General features: G+C 44.5%; 1 protein-coding gene across 1 annotated transcript in view; it reads left to right on the top strand.

Moving 5' to 3' along the window:
* The window catches only part of Tshz3 (teashirt zinc finger homeobox 3), a 221,540-nt gene extending 210,277 nt beyond the window's left edge, over positions 1-11,263 (top strand). Inside the window, exons 6-7 of the transcript XR_263394.2 lie at positions 10,734-10,865; positions 11,143-11,263. The gene's annotated coding sequence lies outside the window, so the exon portion shown is untranslated. The remainder of the gene's footprint in view (positions 1-10,733; positions 10,866-11,142) is intronic.
* Positions 11,264-21,761: the final 10,498 nt, after the last annotated feature.

The following is a 21,761-nucleotide window of genomic DNA, read 5'->3' on the forward strand; positions in this document are numbered from 1 at the left end:
CTGTCATGAGGTAAGCATCTTTCTTCCCTCATTATGTGCATTTCTACTATGATGCGCTACCTCACCGCAGGCCCCAGAGCAAACAGGCTAAGTAACTATGGATTGAAACTACCAACAAAACACAACTTTTCTGTCACTGGGATAAAACACCTAACACCCACAACTTAAAAGATGAACAGTTTATCTTGGCTCACGGTTTTTGCAGTTTCCCTCCTTGTCTGTCTGGCTCCACAGCAGAAGGGAGGGGTGGGAGGGCCTGGCAGAGAAAAACTGCCCAGATTATTGTGGCCAGGAAACAGAGTGAAGTGAGGAACCAGAAAAGGGGAATTACTCTTCCAGGTCACGTCCCCAGGGACACAACTTCAACCGGGCCCCCCATCCTCATAGCACACTCAGCTGGTGAACTCCTTAGTGAATGAATCCACTGATAGGTGTAGAGCCCCAATAATCCAATCACCTTCCAAAAGCCTTGTCTTTGAGCACATGAGAACTTTGGGGACCTTCTAGATCTAAACCATGACATTTTATGAATTGAGATTCTTAGCCATTTTATCACAGCAATGGAAAGCAACCAACACAGAAATCCTCCATTCCTCTTTTCCCCTTAAAGCCACACTGAGGATCATTTTTAAGATGGAGAAGGCAGAACAGATCAAGTTTTGAGAAAATAAAGCAAGACTTAAGATTTACATATGGCGAATATCAGATCTTTATGACCAACGACCTCTTTGCATATCTCTTAGTGTCTCATATTCGCCATGCAAAGAGGTCGTTGGTCATAAAGATCTGATATTGAGAAAAGAGTGGAAATGGGACAGGAAATTGTAGGGAATCAGCACAGGAAAACCATGGGATGGTATGAAATAACTTAGGGTCTTTATGTAGAAGTAAAAAGGAAGAGAGTGTCCTGCAGTGCTGTGGCATGGAAAGGCAAGAAAGGGCCAGGGAAGGGAAGTCAGGCTTGACCAGTGCTGTAGGGGAAAACAACAGATAAAGTCTATAAGCCACATGCAGAAAGAGCCTTAAGAAGCAGATCCCAACAGCTCTTCCAATCACTGTGGAGAGATCAAGATGCAGACAGATAGAAGATCACTAGATTTGACAGCACGGGGATCCTAAAAAGAGTAGCTATGGTGGTAGAAAGTAAGGTAATATGCCATTGATTGGGATATTGGGTTCCCGATGTTCCTTCTCTTTCTCTCTCTGCTTCCTGTTTGCCATGAGGGGAGTAGTTTTCCTGTTCTATGTGCTCTACCAGCATTTTCTGCATCAGCACAGTTGCAGGGTTGGCTATATCTTGGAGAGCTGGACAGCTGTGGATCACACAGCACAAATACTTCAGGATTCCTTTCTCATGGACAATTCATCCTACTATATTAGAAACTGATGTAGCCTAGTGAGGTAACTATGGCTAATGATTCACTTTGCATGAGACTTAATCCATGTCGTTGGGGTTACTTCACTTTCCCACAGCTTTTACATTACAAAATAAGAGCAATAAAAGTCATTCAAACTATTTTATTATGCAAAGAGTAAGGGATGATAGGAAAAGCTAGTATTTCAGAGTGTTTATACTTAAGTGTTAAGTTATTTAATCCTCATATGTCCCAGAAGGTAAACTCTTATTGCCCCAGCTTGCAGACAGAGATGCCAAAGCACAAAAAATTTCTGCGACTCACTGTCTGGGGCTAGAATCCAAGCATCTACCTACAAGTCAGACTTCTAGTCAAATTGCAGCCTGCTGGAAGAGAAAACTTGAACATGGACATCAATCAGCAGCATAGCTTACATGCCTTAGTGCCTACACAATTCTGCTCTAAGAAGACCTGGATAAATCTTCTGGGATTATTTTTGCTTTTGAGTTGAAATGGTCAGTAACCTAATTTAACATTTCATTTTTGTTTTCACTTAGCAAAAACTTATTACACGAATGTTCTGTATGTTTGGTTCAGAGCTAGGTCCTGGGAACAAATTTTAAAAATGCTTACATATCCTGAGATGCTCTCTGTCTAAAATTTAGGGCACTATGTAGATTATTTAAAGAGTAATAATTTTATTGTCAGTGATTCAGTGCCTCAAAGCTAGATACTGAATTTTGAAGATCACACCTCGAGAGACTCTTCAGTGGTGGTTAGCAAACTTCTCCTGGAAAGGGCTAAGTAGTAAATATTTTAGACTTTGTGGGCCATACAGTGTCTGTCACAACTACTCAACCTTGCTATTCTAGTGTGAAAGAAACCATAGACAATACATAAACAAACGACCATGGCTGTGTTCCAATAAAACTTTATTTATGGACACTGAAATATAAATTTAATGTAATTTTTGCAAGCTACAAAATATTATTTTTTTTTCTCCTAGCCATTTAAAAATGTAAAAATCACTCTTAGCTCATAAGCCATATCAAAACAGGTGGCAAGCCAGATTTTGCCTGTGGGCTGTTATTTGTTGACCTCTGTCTTCCAGCCTAACAGTGATCAAGCATGGGTTTAAGAGTGCAGACAAGTAGTAGGGGAAGCTGTGCCCCAAGGCAGTCAGAGACCTTAAGAGTAGTGTCTGGACACCCTTCTCTCAGAGTGAAGGTTCTCAGTCAGAACTTTAGACTATAAGCTTTCTTATAAGTTTCAGTGGGTACAAATTATTTCATTTCATATGTATTATTGGAGCAAATCCAAGTTCCTCTCATCACTTACATTCAGAAATTCTGTAACAATTGGGACCCTTTCATATGCAAGTGACAACAATTTAATGCAAATTGGCTCAAAAGATGAAAAAAGAATTTATCAGCTCGCATACGTGGAAAGTATGGATGTATGCACAGTCTCAGATACAGTTGGATATGAATACTAAAATGAAATTATCACGGGTCCATCTCCAGCTCTTTCGAGCTTGGCTCTGTCTTCTTCACCTTGCTTTTATAGTAGCACTGAACTTACTGTGGATGGACAGCAATCAATGGAAATAGGGTTGCTGTGATTTGAATGTTTCTCCTCCAAAATTCAGGCATTGCTGATGTGACATCACTGAGAGATGAGGCTGTAAGAAGTGACTGAGCCATGTAGGCTCCTTTCTGTGGGTAGATTTGGGTTCTTATACCAAGCACTTCTGGATGGGCTCACTCTTCCACTCTTCTGCTATGGGATGATGTAGCTAGTGGAAAGGCCCTCACCAGATACTCATCCATTGATCTTAGACTTCCCAGATTCCCATACTGTAAAGGTAAAGTTTTGCTCTTTGTAAATTACTGTCTCAACTCTTTTGTAATTGGAGCAAAAATGGGCTGAGATAAGAGTTCCTTGTTCTCAAGAGTGCCATTGAAGACTCAGACTATAATCTCGTTGGCTTGGCCAGGTGACAATCATATTTCTAAGCTAATTATTGTGGCTTAGAGAATGAAATACCAGTTGGTTTGCATGTTCACATTCCCAATCTCCAGGACAGAGGGGAGGAAGGTAAATCCTTCCTAAGCATAGGGACCCAGAGCAAAGAAATGGGGGGGTCTTCAATAAATATGACATGGGTACTGAATGGCAGAAAAAGAAATAGCAGACACCCACGACAAATGTTTTCGAGGGAGGGAGGATGTTCCAAGAGTAGCTAGATTCTGAAATTGGACATGGTCCATGGTTTATCTCAGTGGGTGAAGAGTGCCATATATCCCTGAAGACAATTTTACACTAAAGTTTTAATAATTTTTGTGCATTAAAAAATTTCTTATTTGTAGCATCACAGTGGTCCCCTAAGTTTCAGAGTTTGGAGCATTTCAGTTTTCAGACTTCATATTTAGGATGCTCAGTTTGTATTAGATGTGTAGCTGCAATATATGACTTGTCTCACATTGAGTTTAAGGTATTAGAAGGTTTACACAACCAAGTGGATAATCACCAAGGTCCTTGAGGCACTTCCCTATGGATCACCAGAGAGTTTCAGTGTGCATTCTTTGCCAGGTGCAAAGCATGTTGGGAAGGAAAGCAAGTTGATTTCTGCAGAGTGCTCTCTGCTGTGTAAGGGTCCGCCTGTGAACTCACTTGGAGCAATGTGTCCCCCTGAGGAGTGAGGATTTGGCCAGAGACAGGCAAGGATGCTAATTCATCAACACAGAGTGATGCACAAAACCAGCAGGATTTGGGCAAGTTTCCTGAGTCAGATGGAAGAAGAAAAGGCAGCCCAGGAGAAGAAAGGAGATATCTATAGCTCCAGAGACCCATGAACTCAAGCAAAGCAAGCAGCACCTTATTGACTTACTTCGGTGGGCCCAAGGATCTGAAGTTCCTCTTCTCCTTCTTCCTGGGACAGAGAACACAGTGCTCCAAACAGTTGTTTATTCATCCCTCTCAGGGTTCTCAACATAATCTTAAGAATCAAGTGAGCAGATAATATGATTCCCATTTTATAGATGTAGAAATTTTGAGTCTGACACAGGAAAAAGGAGGTCTTCAGACTCCATGTCCAGAACACCGTCCTTCTCAGTGCTGGCTTTGAAAGCCTAGCGCCTACAAGACTTCTTTGTTCAGCCTCTGAACCTGCTGTAATTTGCATAGAGAATGTTCCCCAAAGGCCCTGTGTTAAAGGCCTGATCTTCAGTGTGGCACAACTGAGAAATGGTGGGACGTTTAAGAGGTGGGGCCTGGTATTCAGTCTTCAGGTAACTGAGGTGTAGGCCCCAAGCTCCCTCCTCTTCCTCCTTCTTTTGTTCTGAGCAATGAGATGATCAGCTCTCCTCCACCAGGTGCTCCCACAGCAGAAACCTAAAAACCACAGGACAAACCAATCAAGGACAATGCCTCTAAAATAAATCCATTGATTTTATAAATTGATTATCTCAGATAGTTCTTATAGGGATGGGAAAATGACTAATATAGACCCCTAGGAACCTGTGAGCCTGGGAGAAGACAAGATCTTCTTCCGTTGGGAGTACATTTGGTTGTGTGGGAACTGGAGGCAAGCCCAGGTAGGTGGGAGAATGAGACTCCCAGGCCCCTGGCAGAACCTGAGGTCCAGGGAAGAAAGAGAAGCTTCAGAGCAGACAGAAGGCCCATGACAGTAGTGGGGAACCTATGGAATGCATGCTGCAGTGGTCTGTTTGTTATCATTGAAAGCTCTAAAAGTTTGCCATGCTTAGCCTACAATGTCTTGTCATGCTCTGGAAGCGTATCTTACAAGGCTCATGTGTTGGGGACTTGGTCTCCAATGAAGCAGTGTTTAGAAATGTTGGATCACGTGGGCTCTAAATTCACCAATGGATCAGACCATTAATGACTTCATAACTCCATGGGTTTATTAGGAGTTGGGCCTACTTAGATGCAACAGGTCACTGGAGGCATGGTTTTGAAGGGTGCATTTTGTCTGTAGTGCCTTCCTCATGACTAAATCTCTCTCCCTCTCCCCCAGCCCCTCCATCTCCTCCTCCCACTCTTCCTCTCCCTTTTCTTCTCTTCTCCCTGCCTCTTCTGACTGCCATAAAGCAAGCAGCTTTCTTTTGCCATGCTTTGCATCCAAGTTGTTTCTTGTTTCTGCCTCACTGAAGGCTTAAAAGCAGTGGATCCCCCATGGACTGAAACTTCTGAAATGGTGAGCCAAAATAAAATATCCCTTTAAATTGACTTTCTCGGGTATTTTGTCACAGCAACAGAAAACTGGCTATCACATGCCTCAAGTCTGCTCCATAATAGACCAGGTGGAGTGTCCCCTGGGGAATGTGGGGACCTCTACCAAACCAGGCCCAGTCTAGCACTGAGCTAGGAAGACACAAAGCCCAGAGCCTGTGAGTTCCCTGGAGCTGTGGCCAGGGCTGCCTAGAAAGCTCTCTGCTCACCTTACAGCTGGAGGCCTGTAGACCTTGAAACTGAAAGCCCTGTGGGGGCTAGAGACCATTTGCCCCCACATTCCCCAGACTTGCTAACGGGTTGGTGAGCATGAGCAGGAGGGAGTGACAGTACTGGTGAGGAATGAAATTGCAGCGGCTGTGCGATGCTATAAATATTTGGTTTGAAACAGCAGAGACATTCAAGATAAAAGTTAAATAGAAATAAAAGCAGTCAGATGTTTATTATATGTTGCCATAAAATTCAAGAGCAGCCTAAAAAGGCAGATCAGGATTTGTTTAACAAATAAGAGAGGAGAATGGAGGCGATACAGGCTTGCCGGAGGAAGGGAAGGCTTGCTCGCTTTTGGACAGTGAGAGGAACACATTGAGCATGATCGGCCCTCCAGCCTGGAGGATAGGTGTCTGCAGGTGGCTGAGGACCCAGGGGACTCCCCCTAGGTCTCAAGGCCTTAACGTGATCCACAATCCCCTGGATTTCTGCTTTCCCTATCCACTGAGGAGCAACAGGCTGGTATTCTCTGGAGGGCTAGGTTTCCAGACTCCACCACCCTCGGGAGTCCAGAAGAACCACAGTGCACACAGGGGCTCTGCCACCTCCTTGCCAGACCACTCCTCAGGGCATTATCAGGTTTAAGCAACCCTCAAGAGAGGGCTGGGTCCACAGAGAGAATCATACAAAAACACAGTTGGACAGGACCTGAGAGAAATCAATGCTGGTCCAGGAAGAGGGGAAATTTTTCTACAAAAGATCACACAATACATATTTTCCAGTGCAAGGGCTCAGGGTGTGTCTGTTGGAGCTGCTGTTGTTGTATCATGAAGGCGGCTATGGGCAATGTATATGTAAATGCACAAAACTGTGTTGCAATAAAACTTTATTCATAAAAGCAGGCAGTCAACCAGATTTGGCATATTGGCTGTAACTTGCCAACTTCTATTCTAGTCTAACCTTTCCTTTAGAAAAAAGGGAGTCACAGTGAGGCAAAGAAACCTTTCCAAAGTGTCTCAGCCAGAAAGTGGTGGAGTTGAGAGAAGAAACTGAGGACTCCCAAGAATTCACTCAGTGTAACTTCCATGACATCTATTGAGAGACTTTGGCCATCCTTCTTCCTTCACATCAGTCTGTCCCTGGCTTGATATTAGGCCAAACACAAGAAGGAATGGAATAGGCAGAGAAAGACAGGGCTTGTCTAATTCAAAATGAAATGTAGAGGCATACTTTTCCTATGTGCTGAGTTCCTCTCTGCTGTATTTTTTTCTTTTTTAGCAAACTGTGAAAAGTGTCATTCTAGGGGACTCTATCTCTGGTAATAATCTTAATGTGATGAAGAGTGTATGGTGAATCTGTATTTGGAGCACAGTGATCACAATGTCATATGAATTTCAGTAATCAGGGAAGTACAGTATCTCTAGCAATTTGGTGAAAACGACCATGTTGCTGTGCGCCATGATCTTGGCTTCATGTGAAGATGAATGCAGACACTGGATTCAAGGATCCACAAGTCCAGGAACACCTGGAGTTACTAGGAAATGGAAGAGGCAGGAAAAATTTTCCCCTAGTGCCTTTGGGGGGAGCATGGCCCTGCAAATGCAGCCTACAGATCTGTGACAATTTTTGTTATTTTAAGCCACCAAAGTTATAGTAATCTGTTACAGCAGCTACGGGGAATTAAATTGAAACCTAAATTTGGTAAAGGCATAGGCAAAGGAGGGCAAAGCTTCTTGAGCAAAGAGCTGAGGCTTTTTTGGAAAGAAACTAATGAATACTTCTCCCCTATTAACTACAATGGGCAAAGGAAGCTGAGGTGTGCAGTCTATCAGCAGAGACAATTGAGCATCTCCATCCAAAAAACACTGTCTCCGCATGAAGGTTCCTCCCACAGTCCCCTAGAAGAGCAGAGAAAGAAGAAGGTCTGTAGTTTAGCTCCTTCCAGAACCTGCAGCTTTCTGATTCCAAAGAGAAGAATGCAAAGTCACATGAACTAGACCTCGAGGGAAACCAGGTTGTTGGTTCCCACTCCAGAAAACCTCCAAAGCCTGCTGTGGGCCACTTCCAGCCAAGTGGCTCTTTGGGTACAGTGCAAGACATTGAACACTGGTCCTAGTGCCTATGGCCAGTAATTCTCAAAACCCTTGGCAGGGGTAAGAATCCTTGACAAGTGGGTGCAACTAATTCTGGGAAACCTCAGAAGAAACCAAGAAATAGAGTCAAAACAGTTACTCAGCATCAGCAGCGTGAGAATTTCCCCTGTTCATAGGCAATCTCTTCAGTGTAACCTCCTCTTGTCTCCTCTACTCCCACCTAGGCCTTTGGGGCATATCCCCTGCTAAGAATCCTAAGGAATCATCTCCTTAGGAGTCCTTCAATTTCTTCATCCTTTAAACCTAACACTAACTTACATCTCTAGGAAATTCCATTAAAGTCATTAATTCCCTGCCCTGTAAGACTTCCCACCATACACAGTTGACCCTCTGTACTGACATCTTCAGACTTTCTCACCATGGCCTGATGGGGGCCTCTTTGCTCAAAACCAGATTAGAATCAATCTGGGGATAGGTTTTGAGACACACTGTATTTCTGTCCCCCGAAAATACAGCCAAGAATTGGGCACATAAAGCCTCAATTAATATTTCATTCATTGAACTTCATCAACTTCATCCTGACTCTGTTCTGGTTCTGGGTGGCAGACATTGACAGGAAAATCAAAGCCCTGCCCGCAGGAATCTTGTGTAAAACATATGTAATCTCTCTCTCTCTCTCTTTTTCTCTCTCTCTCAATTTTCTCAGCTATTGCTGAAAGCCAGTAACTGAAGCCAGTAAGTAGAAACATGATAGGAGGGAGATGGAGCTTGGAATCTTACTGACTTTTTCATTGCTGGGCAAAATACTTAACACTCAACTTAAAAGAGGAGTGGTTTATTTTGGCTCACATTTATTTTCCATGGTTGGCTGGCTCCAAAGCAGAAAAGGCATGGTGAAAGGGTCTGGTGGAAGAAACTTGCTCACATCATGGTGAGCAGGAAGCAGGAAGAGAAAAAAAGGAGGACCCAGAGAGGAAGATACACTATTGGGGCCATATCTCCAGAGACCTGTCTCCTTTGACCAGTCCCTCCACACCTTCCAACAGCATGCTCAGCCACTGTTAAGTATAGCAACCCCATGACCCAACCACCTTCTAAAAACTCTGCATCTGAGAGGCTTTTGGCAGACATCCCAAACTCAAATCACTACAGAGGACCTTTAATTTAAGGTGGATGGAGGCTGTGTCTTTGAGGATGTGGTTGTACTTTGAGATCCAAGCTAAGAAAAGAGCCATTGGTTTTGGGATGAAACATGTTCCAGGAAGAAGAAAGAGCAGGTACAAAGCCTGGAAAATGGAGGAGCTTGGTGGCTCCCAGGTGCAGCAGAAAGCTGAGAGCTGAGCCCAGTGAGGCAGGAGCCAAAGGGCCAGGCAGGGCTATGGAAACCCTCTATTCACAGTGAGCTGATGATAACATAGACAATCTGGACTCACTGTGTTTTGACTCATATGTTCTTGACTTTACAATAGTGCAAAGGAAATAGGCACCCAGTGGAAACTACACATGCTTCAAATTTGAGTTTAGGTCTTTGCCCAGACTACTGATATGTGGTCCAGTACTGTCTTTCCATGCTGGGTAATGGTAGCAAGAGCTGCTCCAACTTAGCCATGTGATCATGAGGGGAAACAATCTATATTCAGCTTATATTGTATTGTGTAGTTAGCATTTTTTGGATGCAAGGATTCAGTAAATTACGTGAGATATTCATCCTTTTATTATAAAACCAGTTTTGTGTTTGATGATTTTGCCCAATTGTAAGCGAAGTTGTGCTGAGGATGTTTAAGGTGGGCTAGGTAAAGCAATGATGTTTGGGAGGCTAGGTATATTAAATACATTTTTAACATTTGCTATTTTCAATGTATAATGGGTATATGGGGATGTCACACCATCATGGAGTCAAGGAGCATAGCATGCTGGAGGCTTAGGGTGGGAAGCATAATACAAAGTTGTTTGAATTTTGAAGACATTTCATCTGTTACAGGGCAGAGTACAGACTACTGAGAGGTCAGTAGATAAGATCACTCCAGAAGGCACAAGGTGACAGATGAGGGAAGGTGGATCAAGGTTGGTGGCCATGGTATGGAAAAAAGTAGATAAATTTAGGTGTGCTATTGGGTTGATCTTCATAAACACCATGCAGATTGGCCATTTGGGACACTGTTATTTCTTCTTTCTGTCCAATACCCACTGATGTCTGTACTTTGTATGATTTCTCCTCCCTCCTTAAAAGAAAGAACAAACTCCAGAACCACTTGTCTAAGGGTTTTCTTTCTCTACGTAGAAGATAATTCAAGCCTCCAGCCAATCTCAGTAAGCCTTCCCATGGGACAGTCAATGTCCCAGGCTCAAGACCGATGTCCCCATTTGCAGAGCATCCTCACTCCTCTTCTGCAGTGATTGCTCACCAGGTGTCCATGGGTCCTGAGTATAAATGAAACTGATGATCAAGCAACATTTGGAAAATGTTTGTTAAGCACATAGTGGCCAGCAGTGTGCTATGTTTTGTGGAAGAAGAATGAAGAAAACTAGGCACCCAACCCAGGTTCAACTCTTGCTTTTGAGGTTCATCAGTGGTACAAATTTAAGTAAGGTGTCTGAACTTACCTACCTTTGGTGTTTTCATACACCAAGTAGGAACAGTAATAACTGGTTAATGGGATGCTCATAATAACAAAAGAAAAAACATATATGATTGTGCTTATTAGAAACAATAATAGCTGCTTGTGCGGCAGTTGGTGTGGTCCAGGCCTGAATCTAAATGCTTTGCAAATTTGCTCATTTTGTTCTTACGGCAAACCTGTGGGGTGTAATTTCTATTTTACAGATAAGGCTCTAAGAAATAAGGTTTCCTGACCAAAGTCACATGGATGTCAGGTGGCCCAAATGGGAGGTGAATCAGATCTTCGCCATCTGGGTCCATGTTCTCAAGAACAGTGACCACTGTCTCCTAACCAAGGTATTTAATTAGAGGCAGGGAAATATCTGATGAATCTGAACTTGGGAGTTTTTAGTGGGTGGCCATTATAATAAACGAGAAAGGAATATTTGTTTTGAGAGCTATGTTAACATGTGTGCTGTGGTTTGAATGTGTCCCCCAAATTGTATATGTTGGAAACTTGGCCCCAAATGCAGCAATGTTAAGACCAATTCTTGGGTTGAACAATGAGTGGTTTTCAGGGGAGTGGACTTTTTACAGGAATGCCTCTTCTAGCAAGCTTTCTCTGTCTTGCCAGGTGGTACCCTCTGCCATGTTATGGTGAAGTATAAAAGCCCTCATCAGATACCAAGCATATGCTGATGTCTCCCTGGGCAAAGATATATTTGACTTTCTAGCCTCCAGAACTGTAAGAAATAAATTTATTTTTTAAGTAAATTACCCTATCTCTGGTATTTTGTTACAGCAACAGAAAATAGATTAGGATGGTGTATAATGCCACATACCATGACAAATTCAAGCTGATAAATGAAGACAATAGTACAAAGCATAGTGACATGAAAAAGAGCAATAGAGGAGAGAAGACAAGGACAACAGAAGCTGTCACCTCCTAACTTTATACCAGAGTTCACTGGTGGCAAGCAGAGTCCAGCTGAGTGACAAGGGGACTGAGCCAGATTCTTGGCTCCTGCCATCTGCCTAGAAGTCCCTGTGGAGACCATGTACTCAAAATACCACAGTGGCAAGGTACTGAGGGATCAGAAAGCTGTCACCAAGAAATATCTGTGGCTCTAGGGTCAAGAGAGTAAAGAGAAACTCCAGCCTCAGAGATTGATTGACAGGAGATGCTGCCAAGGTTCGAGGCTGGTGGCCAGGGACTCGGGAGGACATGGTAGGGTGAGACGAGGGTGGGGGAGGTGGAAGAAAGGAGAGGAAGAGACGCAGACAGACCAACCTGGGAACAGAATTCTGGGTAGCACAATGGAGTGGGGGGCAGGCTGCAGAGGACATTAACTGCAGGAGCAGCCTCATGCATAGCCAACACCCTTGTCCTCTGACAGTGTCTCACAGCGCATCACAGAGATGAATTGAAACTGCCGCATGCCATCCTGCAGCCCTGCACTGGCAAGCTGGTGGGTGGCCACCCCATCACAGTGATGTTAAAGGCATAGTCTGAGGAAGATTTTAATTTTTTCTCTGCCATGCCAGCACTCAGATGGAAATGAAAGGACTCACATCTGATAATTAGGCACATACCAAGCCCAAGTGTGTCAACGGCAGAACCCTTGGGTGCTGGGTAACTCCAACTGGGAGAAATTTCGACTTTAATCAAAAGATGCTTCCTTCCATGTAGAAAATGGACAGGACACAAACTTGACATTTAAGGAAAAGCACCTTTTTCCCTTTAGATAGATTAATTAATTCAGATAAGGTGTTGTGATTCAAATAGCTAACAGATTGCTCATAAATCAGACTTGCGGGAAGCTTGCGTTGTTGAAGTGGCCACCAGCACTACTGAAGGGAGGGTTCTTCAGAAAGGGAATAACTGCGAAAAGCTAAGAATACTTTCCAGACTGTGTTCAACACCAGCCCTTCTGAGGTGCATGACAGTAGCTCCCAAGCCTGGGCCCTTTCCTCTTCTCTGTACATTGATTACAGCTTGCCTGCACTTAATCGAATGTTAACCCTACTCTCCTCCTCCCCCGGCCTCTCCATGGGCTTCTCTCTGCACTGGAGCAGAGTGAGTCCCAAATCTGCAGGGTCTCTCCAGGATCATATTTGCTACCTTATCCAGCCTTAGCAATGTGTCATTGAGGTTCCCAGGGGCGCCTTCAGAGCAGCCACTGACCACAGGGTTTGTGGGGCTGCCCTCCATGGCCCCCCCTCAGGAGCAGAAGGCAGAATGGAAAGCTTCCAGGGAGCACAGAGAGAGCCAGCTTTACCTCTTGCTTTTTAATTCAGCTCTGGCTAGTTGAGGGATGGGTTTATTTTATGACCCCTAGTCAGTCATTTTTGCTATGTCTTCTGGGGTGCCGACTGAGTTTTTCTAAAGCAGTGTCACTGGTTGCTTTGCAGAGCAATATTTCTGAATTATTTCTCACTGGCTAAGGGAAATGAAGATACTCTGACAACAAACTATCACAACCTTAAACTCTGATTCAAGGCAGTGTCAGATCAAATCCTACATGGAATTTAATAAAGTGTCCTTTAGTTAACAGAGTCCCTATACGAGTCACTTTCCTGTCCCTAGGACAAAATACTTGACTGGCAACTGAAAAGAGGAAACATTTATTTGGGACACAGTTTCCAGTGAGCTCAATCCCAAGTCTGCTGGCTCTAAGGCAGAAACAGTGTGGTGGCAGGGCATGGTAGAGGACAGCTGCTTACCCCGTAGAAGCCAAGAAGCACATCAGGAAGGAGGAACTTGGGACAAGAATACACCCTTCTAGTCATACTCCCAGTGACCCACCTCCAAGGAGGCTTTACCTCGCAATAGCACATTCAGCTGCTGAATTCATCAACTGATGAATCCACTGGTGAGTATAGCTGGTATAGTATCTTCAGGATCCTACAACCTTCCACAGACATGAAACTACTGGGGGATGCTTTTGATCCAAACCATAACATACCCTTTTTGCACAGAGTCATTCATTAATGTTCAGCCATGCCTCCCTCTGTCTGTTAATTTCCTCTTCTGGAATCACCTAAAACCACTCCTTTCCTTCCATCTCTATGCTTACCACAGGGGTAGTTCAGCCCACATAACATACATCCTGGCCGGTTTATTTGTTTAGCGAAGGACACATGATCAACCTGGGTCAACCACTGCTTTCTTGAGAATCTTAAAGTATAACAGAAACAGAGGTCAGTATTTTCTTTTTAAGTTATGGGGCTCTAAGTTTTGAAACTTTGGTGGTGCTGGGTCCTTTTTGCTCTAACCACTAAGGAAAGTTAAGAGGAGGAACCAGGGAGGAGGGATAGGAAAACACACCTGCAAGAGGAGCAGAGAAGGGACCCAGGAGCTGTGGTGCACTTAAATCTCTAGACTCTGTTGTTCTTGAAATGCAGCTGGACTCTGGAGGATGTTTCATGGCGGCTTTTCAATGTCCATCCTCATGGTGATACCATCTCCTTTCCTGCCCTCTTGTGAGTTGCATCCCAAAGAGCTCTGATACCTGAGAAACACTGACATCATGACCATGGTAGCTAGGGTTTCCTCCTTTTGTCACCTTCTACTCTCAGAGGAAAGGAGAACAAAGTCACTGAAACTCATGCTTCCTGGTTAACAGTTTAGCATTGCCTTTGTGCCAGAAGAAGAGTGGGGGTGGGGGTAGTCCTTGCAGGAGGAGACTTGGTTGGGAGGGTAGGAGTGCTAGGAAGTCACATCACCATGAATCCATTAGAGGTTGGCTATTATCAGGAAAAATGGACACATTTGTGCTTTTGATTTTCAAGGTTCCGAACTTTGCATAGTATGAGAAAGCATCTCTTCCACCTTAAACTCTTTGAGGGGAAAATATAAAGTATGTGAGGACAGGAAGGGGTAGAGGAAGTGGGAGGGGAGAGAGAGGGAGGGAGGGTGTGTTCCTTTATAACTTCAAGTCCGCATGGGCTGGACCACCCAGCTAGTCTCAGAGCAGGACGCATGTCCGCTCCCCACATGCTATTGCTTGCAGTTACTTGCAGTTCTCCAGGTCCTGCACAGAGGCCCCTGCAATATACTCAGCACCCCAGCACTTACTTCCAATCTGAGCCACTGTGGGGAGAAAACAAAAGCTTCATCTGAAGTCCCTGGAGCCTGTTGTCCTTAGAAAGCTGTCCCACAATGCCTCAGTATACTGGCAGCAGAGCTGACTGACTGGCTTGTGCTGGACAACTGTCAGGTTGGTTGAAGGATATTAGAGTGAAGTTGATCGTGTGTCAACGCTCCTCAGCGCCCACTCACATCAGGGAAGTGATACAGCTGTCACTGTGGCCGACGAGGCGGCTGGCAGGACAGGCCACAGTCACCAACCCAGCTGTCCAATTAGATGCAAGGGCCTGACCCTCAGGAGCTCAGAAGGCAGCGAATGGGGGCCAACAGGGCACTCTTCTGGCCCTTTGGGGCCCAGGGCTGTCTCCCACACCTGCCTGCGTTCTGTGCATAGATCAGGGGTGCGGGGCAGGCAGCATCAGGGCAGTCAGCCCAGCTATGCTGCCTGTGCTTCTGTCTAACTCTCCCCATCTGCTTTTCAGCGCCCTTTCCTCCTTCCCTCCCTCGTTCTTTCTTCCTTCTTCCTCCCTCCCTCCCTCCCTCCCTTCCTTCCTCTTAGGGAGGGTTATGTGAGGAGAATATAAAGAGTGCCTAGAACTCATTTTGGGAGGCAGTAGCAAATGTGTGAGGTTTGATTAGACACTGAAAGAAAAGCCAAATTGTGGCAAAGAACTCCTTATTGCTTTGTTCTAAATGCTTTTTAAGAGTACTAGTGTGGGGTTTGATTAAGTAACATCATCAATTTAGAAACAATGGCCAGTGTAATAACAGAGGAGAGTGTTGTTGAAAACACTGCTCTTCTGATTGAGGTCTTTCTCCTTGAAAAATTAAATGAGTAAAGGCTGAGCAGTGTCTTGGGTATTTTGTTTTAGAGAGGAGTAATGATAGGGCCTGCGGCTTCACCAGGCCTTAAGCTGGTGACCCTTGTAATGGGCCAGCCCTTCTCTCTAAACCCAGCAGGATTTGTGGGTCAAGATAAGTGTTTCAAAGGCCCTTGGTAACCCTCCTTTCTTTTTGCTCAGAGATGGTTTGAAATAGGTCTGAGGACACTCATTCCTTGCATTATGCTTTTCATTTGCTGAATTTTTTCCAAAGACATAGCACGATTTCTCATCACTAAAATGCTGCAAGGTGGTTTTCTATCCCTCATTGCATAGGAGAGAGAACAAAGAACAGTTCTAGCTCCCCATCCCTGGGTTCAACCAATGGTGGACTGAAAATTGTGTCTGCATTGAATATGTACAGATTCTTTCCTTGTCATTATTTTTTAAATAATGCAGCTTAACAACTCTTCCCATATCATTTACATTGCATTCAGTGTTATAAATAATCTAGAGATGATTTAAAGTGTATAGGTGGAGTTCCATAGGCTACATGCCATTTTACATAAGAGACTTGAACATCTGTAGCTTGTGGTAGCAGAGGGGACCCTAGAAAAAAAAATTCCCTGTAGACTTCCAGGGACTGGATGGATGGGGTTGCTGTTTTCCCTGGTATGTGAGCCAGGAAGAGGCACAGGCTGAATATGAGTTCTGCCTTCTTGACCGCAAGTTTGCTGGGTTTTTGTTTTGTTTTGTTTTGTTTTTCCGGTACCGGGAATTGAACTCATGACTTTGCGCTTTCCAGGCAGGCACTGTGCCACTGAGCTAAATCCCCAGCCCCTAAGTTTACTGGTTTTAATCCCAGAAAAAAAATTAGTATATTGAAGTAGGCTTTGAAGAAGAGTTCTGGGTGTCACTTATGTATTTCATTTTCTCATTTCTGACTTTGCATCTACCCCATATCAGCTGCATATCTGAGAATGGGGTAAGGTGGACAATGATCAAGTCTGTAGCCTATTCCTTCCTCTTGCACACACCTGTTTGGAACTAGCTGATTCATTTGTTCATGTCTCTCCTTCTGAGATTGCTTTTGAAAGGCTTTTCCCTGGAAGCTCCCCAGTCCCAAACTACTATCTCCGCTGTCTGCTCTCCTCCCACCTTCCACCCAGCCCAAAGCTCCTCTTTGCTTTGAAATTCCATAACCCTGAATTTATACTTCCTTTTTTGTAAGTTCCACTTTTCCTCTAAGGCCACCATGATCCACATATGGAGGACGAGTCCCATCACTGGCACTTAGAAGTGGGTTACCTCAACTTTCAGATGCACATGTTACCAAGGGCCGCCTCCTTGTAACTCACTAGGAGGGTTATTGAAGGTTAATGCAATTAAGATGCCATAAGAAGAATTTAAGAACATACTAGAGCTTGCAGAGGATTCTTTTCCTGGTTTTTGGAGCTAGTCTAGAGTCCCGGTGCACTGTTCCCATGCAAGGCATAGGTGTTTCTCTGTCACTTTCCAGAAGGACACTCCATGACCAGTCTTCCGAGAGACTGTGACTTCCCAAGTTTGCCTGTCTTCCTATTTAATTTATAAATTACATTAAAGATTATTTCATTATTAGTTTGCTGTAGGTCATTGCTCAACCCTACTGTATACAGAGGTATACATCTCCACTAACAGCATTATTGATCTCTAAATTGGAATTTTTTTATTTAAATAGAAGGAACGTTTGCATTGTGGTTTGAATATGAATCATCTTTGCACCTATTGCTAAAACTGATTTATACATTACCCCAAAACTGTTGAGCTTGTATAGCTGTACTTCATGGGTGATGGCCTGTCAGAGAATTTGTTCTTTTTAAATGGCTTGCAACATATTACCAAGGTAAATGTAATGAAATTGCTGGGCTAGTGTTTAGTTTATGAGGCATTGTTTTATAAAATAAAACCAAGTGCGTATATGCTCATATTCATCTCCCATAGAGTAAATAATACACAATTTATGCGTGTTGCTAAACAACTTGCTGATTTTGTTACTTGTTATCACTTGGTCTTTCATTACAGAAAAATAGGAATGGTGAGGTGAGTGTGGGGTTGGGTCCCAGTGGACAATGGTCAGAACATTTGAGAAACCTGCCTTCTTTATGGGATGACTTGTTTCCCTATTTATCAGGGACCTCCTTGGCCCCTTACGGAGTATCTAGTAGAGCTCTATCCCCACCACATCCCTACACCAGACTCCAGATCACTTCTCAGATCTTAACCTGAGGATCCATATGAGGGAACAAACCAGCCAAATGCTCAGGACCACTCAGCTTCAAGGGCTACATTATAAAAGTAGTCATAAATGTAGCTTGAATTCATCTAGCACCTTTCTTCTTGAGCATTTCCAGGACTGCTTTCAAATCTTTATTTTTTCCTTACCCTCATCAACCTGTACTTAGGTGATCAAATGTAGAGTCTCCCCAGTTTGGTGGGGTTTGTACTCCTTAAAAAGCTTTCTCCCAACCCCACGACCACATTTAGAGGCAGGTTCAGTTTAGGCCAGAACAGGCATCCTTCTCAAGGGACAACTTGGTGCCTACCCCAGCAGGGCTGGATGACACAGTCTCCCATGGTAGAGAAACAAAGGTGAAAATCAGGAGGATAAATGCAAAAACAAAAGAAAGAAATTTTATCTTACAAGCAAGGTCTCTTAAAATAAAAAAGAAAGGGGGAAAAATAGATTCCTGGCATTGAAAATGCCTAATTGGCTTAATTTACTTGCTGTTACTTTAAAATATGCTTGTTCTGGCCTTGACACCACTTCTTGATGTCCCTCCTGGACCCTGCATCAAATGCGACTCACAAACAGGGGGGCTGTATTTTACAGTGAAGCTTTGAAAAATTAACTGTTCTCCTTTTGCCCTTTCAACTCCCAGATGGAAAATCCCACCCTGATTAGCCAATTGATTTACTCAAAATGAAAACACCAACTTTGGCTCTTCCTGCCCCTGCGTTCAACTTCTGCAGGATGGGAGCCTGCCACAGGACCTTCGGGTGGGACTGAGCTTCCTCCTGAGGGGTTCTGTAAGCAGGTGAGGGAGGCACTTTGCTGCCCAGGGCAAGGTGGTTCTTGCGTTGCTCAGGAGAACATGCCAGGCTTTCTGCTAACAAACATCCCTGTATCCCAGTCTCTTCTCTTCTCCGAAGGGCCAGAGCTTCTGTGTGGCAGATGCATCTTGTGGTGGGGTCCACTGCGCGGATACAGGTGTGTAGGAAGCTGACAGCATGCTCCGAACTGGGGTGCAAGAGTCTCACAGCAGCATGAGGCAGTAGGTTGAGCTACAGAACACAGGCCATTCAGGAGCTGCATAAATGCTTCCAATTAAATTGTTAGGCATCTCCGCATTAGTATCTAGTTTAAGAGTTACTTACCTCCCCCCTCCCCTATCTTTAAGGGATATGTTCCAAGAACCCCAGTGGATACCTGAAAACTCAGGTGGTGCCTGCGTTTTAAATACTGTTTTCTCCTATGACTCATTTCTACAATATCACTTAATTTATAAATCAGGCACAGTAAATAATAACATAAAAATAGAAGAGTTATAACACAATATATTACAATGAATGCTGTGTAAATATGCTTCTCTCTTCTTTCTCTCTCCCTCTCTCTTCTTTCTTTCTCTCTCCCTTACCAGACAGAGGGTGGGTAGCGTGTACATCATAATTGGGACAGTGCAAGATTTCACCGTGCTGTTCAGAGTGGCAACTTACAATTTATGAATCTGTTTATTTTTGAAAATTTTCGTTAATATTTTCAAGTAGCAATTGACCACAGGTAACTAAAAGCATGGATGAGAGGAAACTACTGTATGATACCCTGGGTTTCACTGGACCCTAGTGTTACAGCGCTGATATAAAGACGATTGAAGATGAATAAAGCATAACAGACCATCAGTCTAGGATGGTGCTGGCAGAGTCCTGAGAGGCATCGGAGAACTGCCTTTTCCATCCTCAGCTGCACGTGGACTCACTCTGAGGCCTGTGCTAGCCTTTCCTCTGGCTGGGCTCCAGAGAGCTTGAACTGTGCATGAGAGGTTCCCTGACATCTCACATGTTTTTTCTCATCTGGATTTGTCTAAATCATGTCCACTCCCCCAGGGCATTCCCCAAACCAGTCCTGCCCTCCAAAGACCACTTCTTCCCTAAAGAAAAAGAGAGAGCTCCTCTCCAAGGAGAGGGTGAGGAGACCCTGATCAACTCCTCTTCTCTAGAAGAATCTCCTGTGTGCCTTGCCACACTCTCCTTCCCTGGATGTTCTTGACAAGATAGCTGCTGTGTTTGTTTAAAACACACACACACATATATACACATATGCAATGTTATAATTATATTTGTTTATGTATATGTATATATAATGCTATAATTATTTTCGGTTTGTACTGTAAACATCATGCACGATTAATGCCTTGGCCCAGTGAGTCATGTGAGCAACATCACCGCCTGGTTGTCTGTGACTTAAGTCCCAGGAGCTCGTGACTTTGACTATGGGGAGATGTAGTGACCTGAAGAGTGTGGTCAGCAACACTTTCGACTTCAGCAAAATGAGTGGTGGTGCTAGAGCTGGGCAGGGGACAGCGTACCCCTGAGGTAACCAGGAGCAGAATCTAGAGGGTGTTCAGTGTCAGTTGTAGTTTGCACAGTGCACAGCCAGGAGAGTGACAGCTGCATAGAATGTGCTTTTTGGGCACCTGATAGCTATATCCTGGTCCTGGCTGTGCCCGAAGAGCAGCTACTGGCTGCTCCCTAAATGCTGAACCTGTCCTGGGCTCCCTTCATGGCTATCTCTTTCTTTCATTCATCCTCTTGGCCTGATTATCAATACATATTTCTTTGTGCCTTTATGTGGTTAGTGGCTCAGTCTTCCCTCTGGCCAATAAGTGCTGCAAAGCCTGAGGTCTGGCCTGTTGTCCCCCATGCTGACAAGGAATCTGGCCCCACTCGGACACTCACAGAATGAATTAGTGATGCTAATAGCATGAACAAGTGAAAACTGAAAGAGCAGAGAAGGAACTGGGTCAGGAAAGCCTGCATCTGAGCGGAGATCTGGTTTAACCTGTACCAAAAGGGTCAGGATGGGCTTTGAGATAACAAAGCCAAAACCATGGAAAGGAATGGAAAGGCTGAATCACCCCAAAGGCTACTGGGCAGCTCAGGAAATGCAGAATCCAGGCCTGATTTGGACAATCCTATGCTGTCAACACCCCAGAAAGGACCCCTGATGAGTTTACACTTTCCCATCCCGAGACACAGCCATGTTTGCTATTTTAGAGCTCCAGATTCTTCCTCAGCCCATAACTGCCTGAAGATGAGGAGCCCATGGTATCCCAGCTCTTCCTGAGAGCTGGCCAGCCCCACAGGGGGTGGCGGGGGGTGCCCTGCCCTCCCTGAGTGTGGCCCGCCGGTGGTTTTGCTGGCAAGCCACAGTGGACCCACAAATCAGCCTGCGTGGCTCTCCCTAACTTGCCTGCATTATGTTCATTTGCTGGGTGGTGATAAATATTAGAATAAAATAAACCAAAGATGGCTGGTGAGGCTCTGTTAGCTATCTTTATGGTTTCCCCAGCAGCTGAATGACAGCTCAGCTTGGGAGCAAGCGGTCTCTTTCTACCAAGTAAATTTAGCCTTGGGAAAGATGAACATCAGCTAACTCCTGAGCTGGGATGGTCGGTGCCAGTCAGTAAATCAGTCAGATTTTAATTACTGGACGGATGACAGGGAGCAGTGACAGGTTGCAGTCCACGGGAGAGCATTCCTTCAAAGGCGCTTTAAAACCAGAGAGTACTTCAAGAGGAAGAACCAAGCACACAGTGCAGAAGCCCCGCTCGAGCGGAGGGTAGGGGTCCCTCTCAATCCTTTTTAACCACTTCCTGCTCAGATGTGGCCCTGGCCAGGCAGGCAGGTCTCGGACCCACTACAGAAGTTTCCTTTCTTGCCTCTCTCTTTTAAATTTCCCCCTCGCTCTTCCTTTCTCTCAGGCCTGTGATTTTTAATAGGTTCCTACAGCTCTTTGCCTCAGCAGCTGTTTCGTGCCAAGAAAGCCACGGCAGATTTGTAAAGTGGCAAACCCTGCTAATTAGTTAGATGAAGTTGCCTTTCTGACAGTGGCCCTGGCGTTGAAGAAGGTGACATACCTTAAAGTGACTGCACCGGGGAGGACTTTCCCATTGTTCTCATTGTGAGCTTCCCACCCTTATTACTGATTTCGTGATAATCATGCTTCCTTGGAAGTCCTACCCTGCAGCTGCTCCTTCTAGGCCTGGCTCCTAGCAGAATGTTCCCCGCCTGTGATGAACCCTC

The sequence above is a fragment of the Chinchilla lanigera genome, unplaced genomic scaffold (assembly GCF_000276665.1).
Source record: "Chinchilla lanigera isolate Chin_1 unplaced genomic scaffold, ChiLan1.0 scaffold00067, whole genome shotgun sequence".
NCBI lineage: Eukaryota > Metazoa > Chordata > Mammalia > Rodentia > Chinchillidae > Chinchilla > Chinchilla lanigera.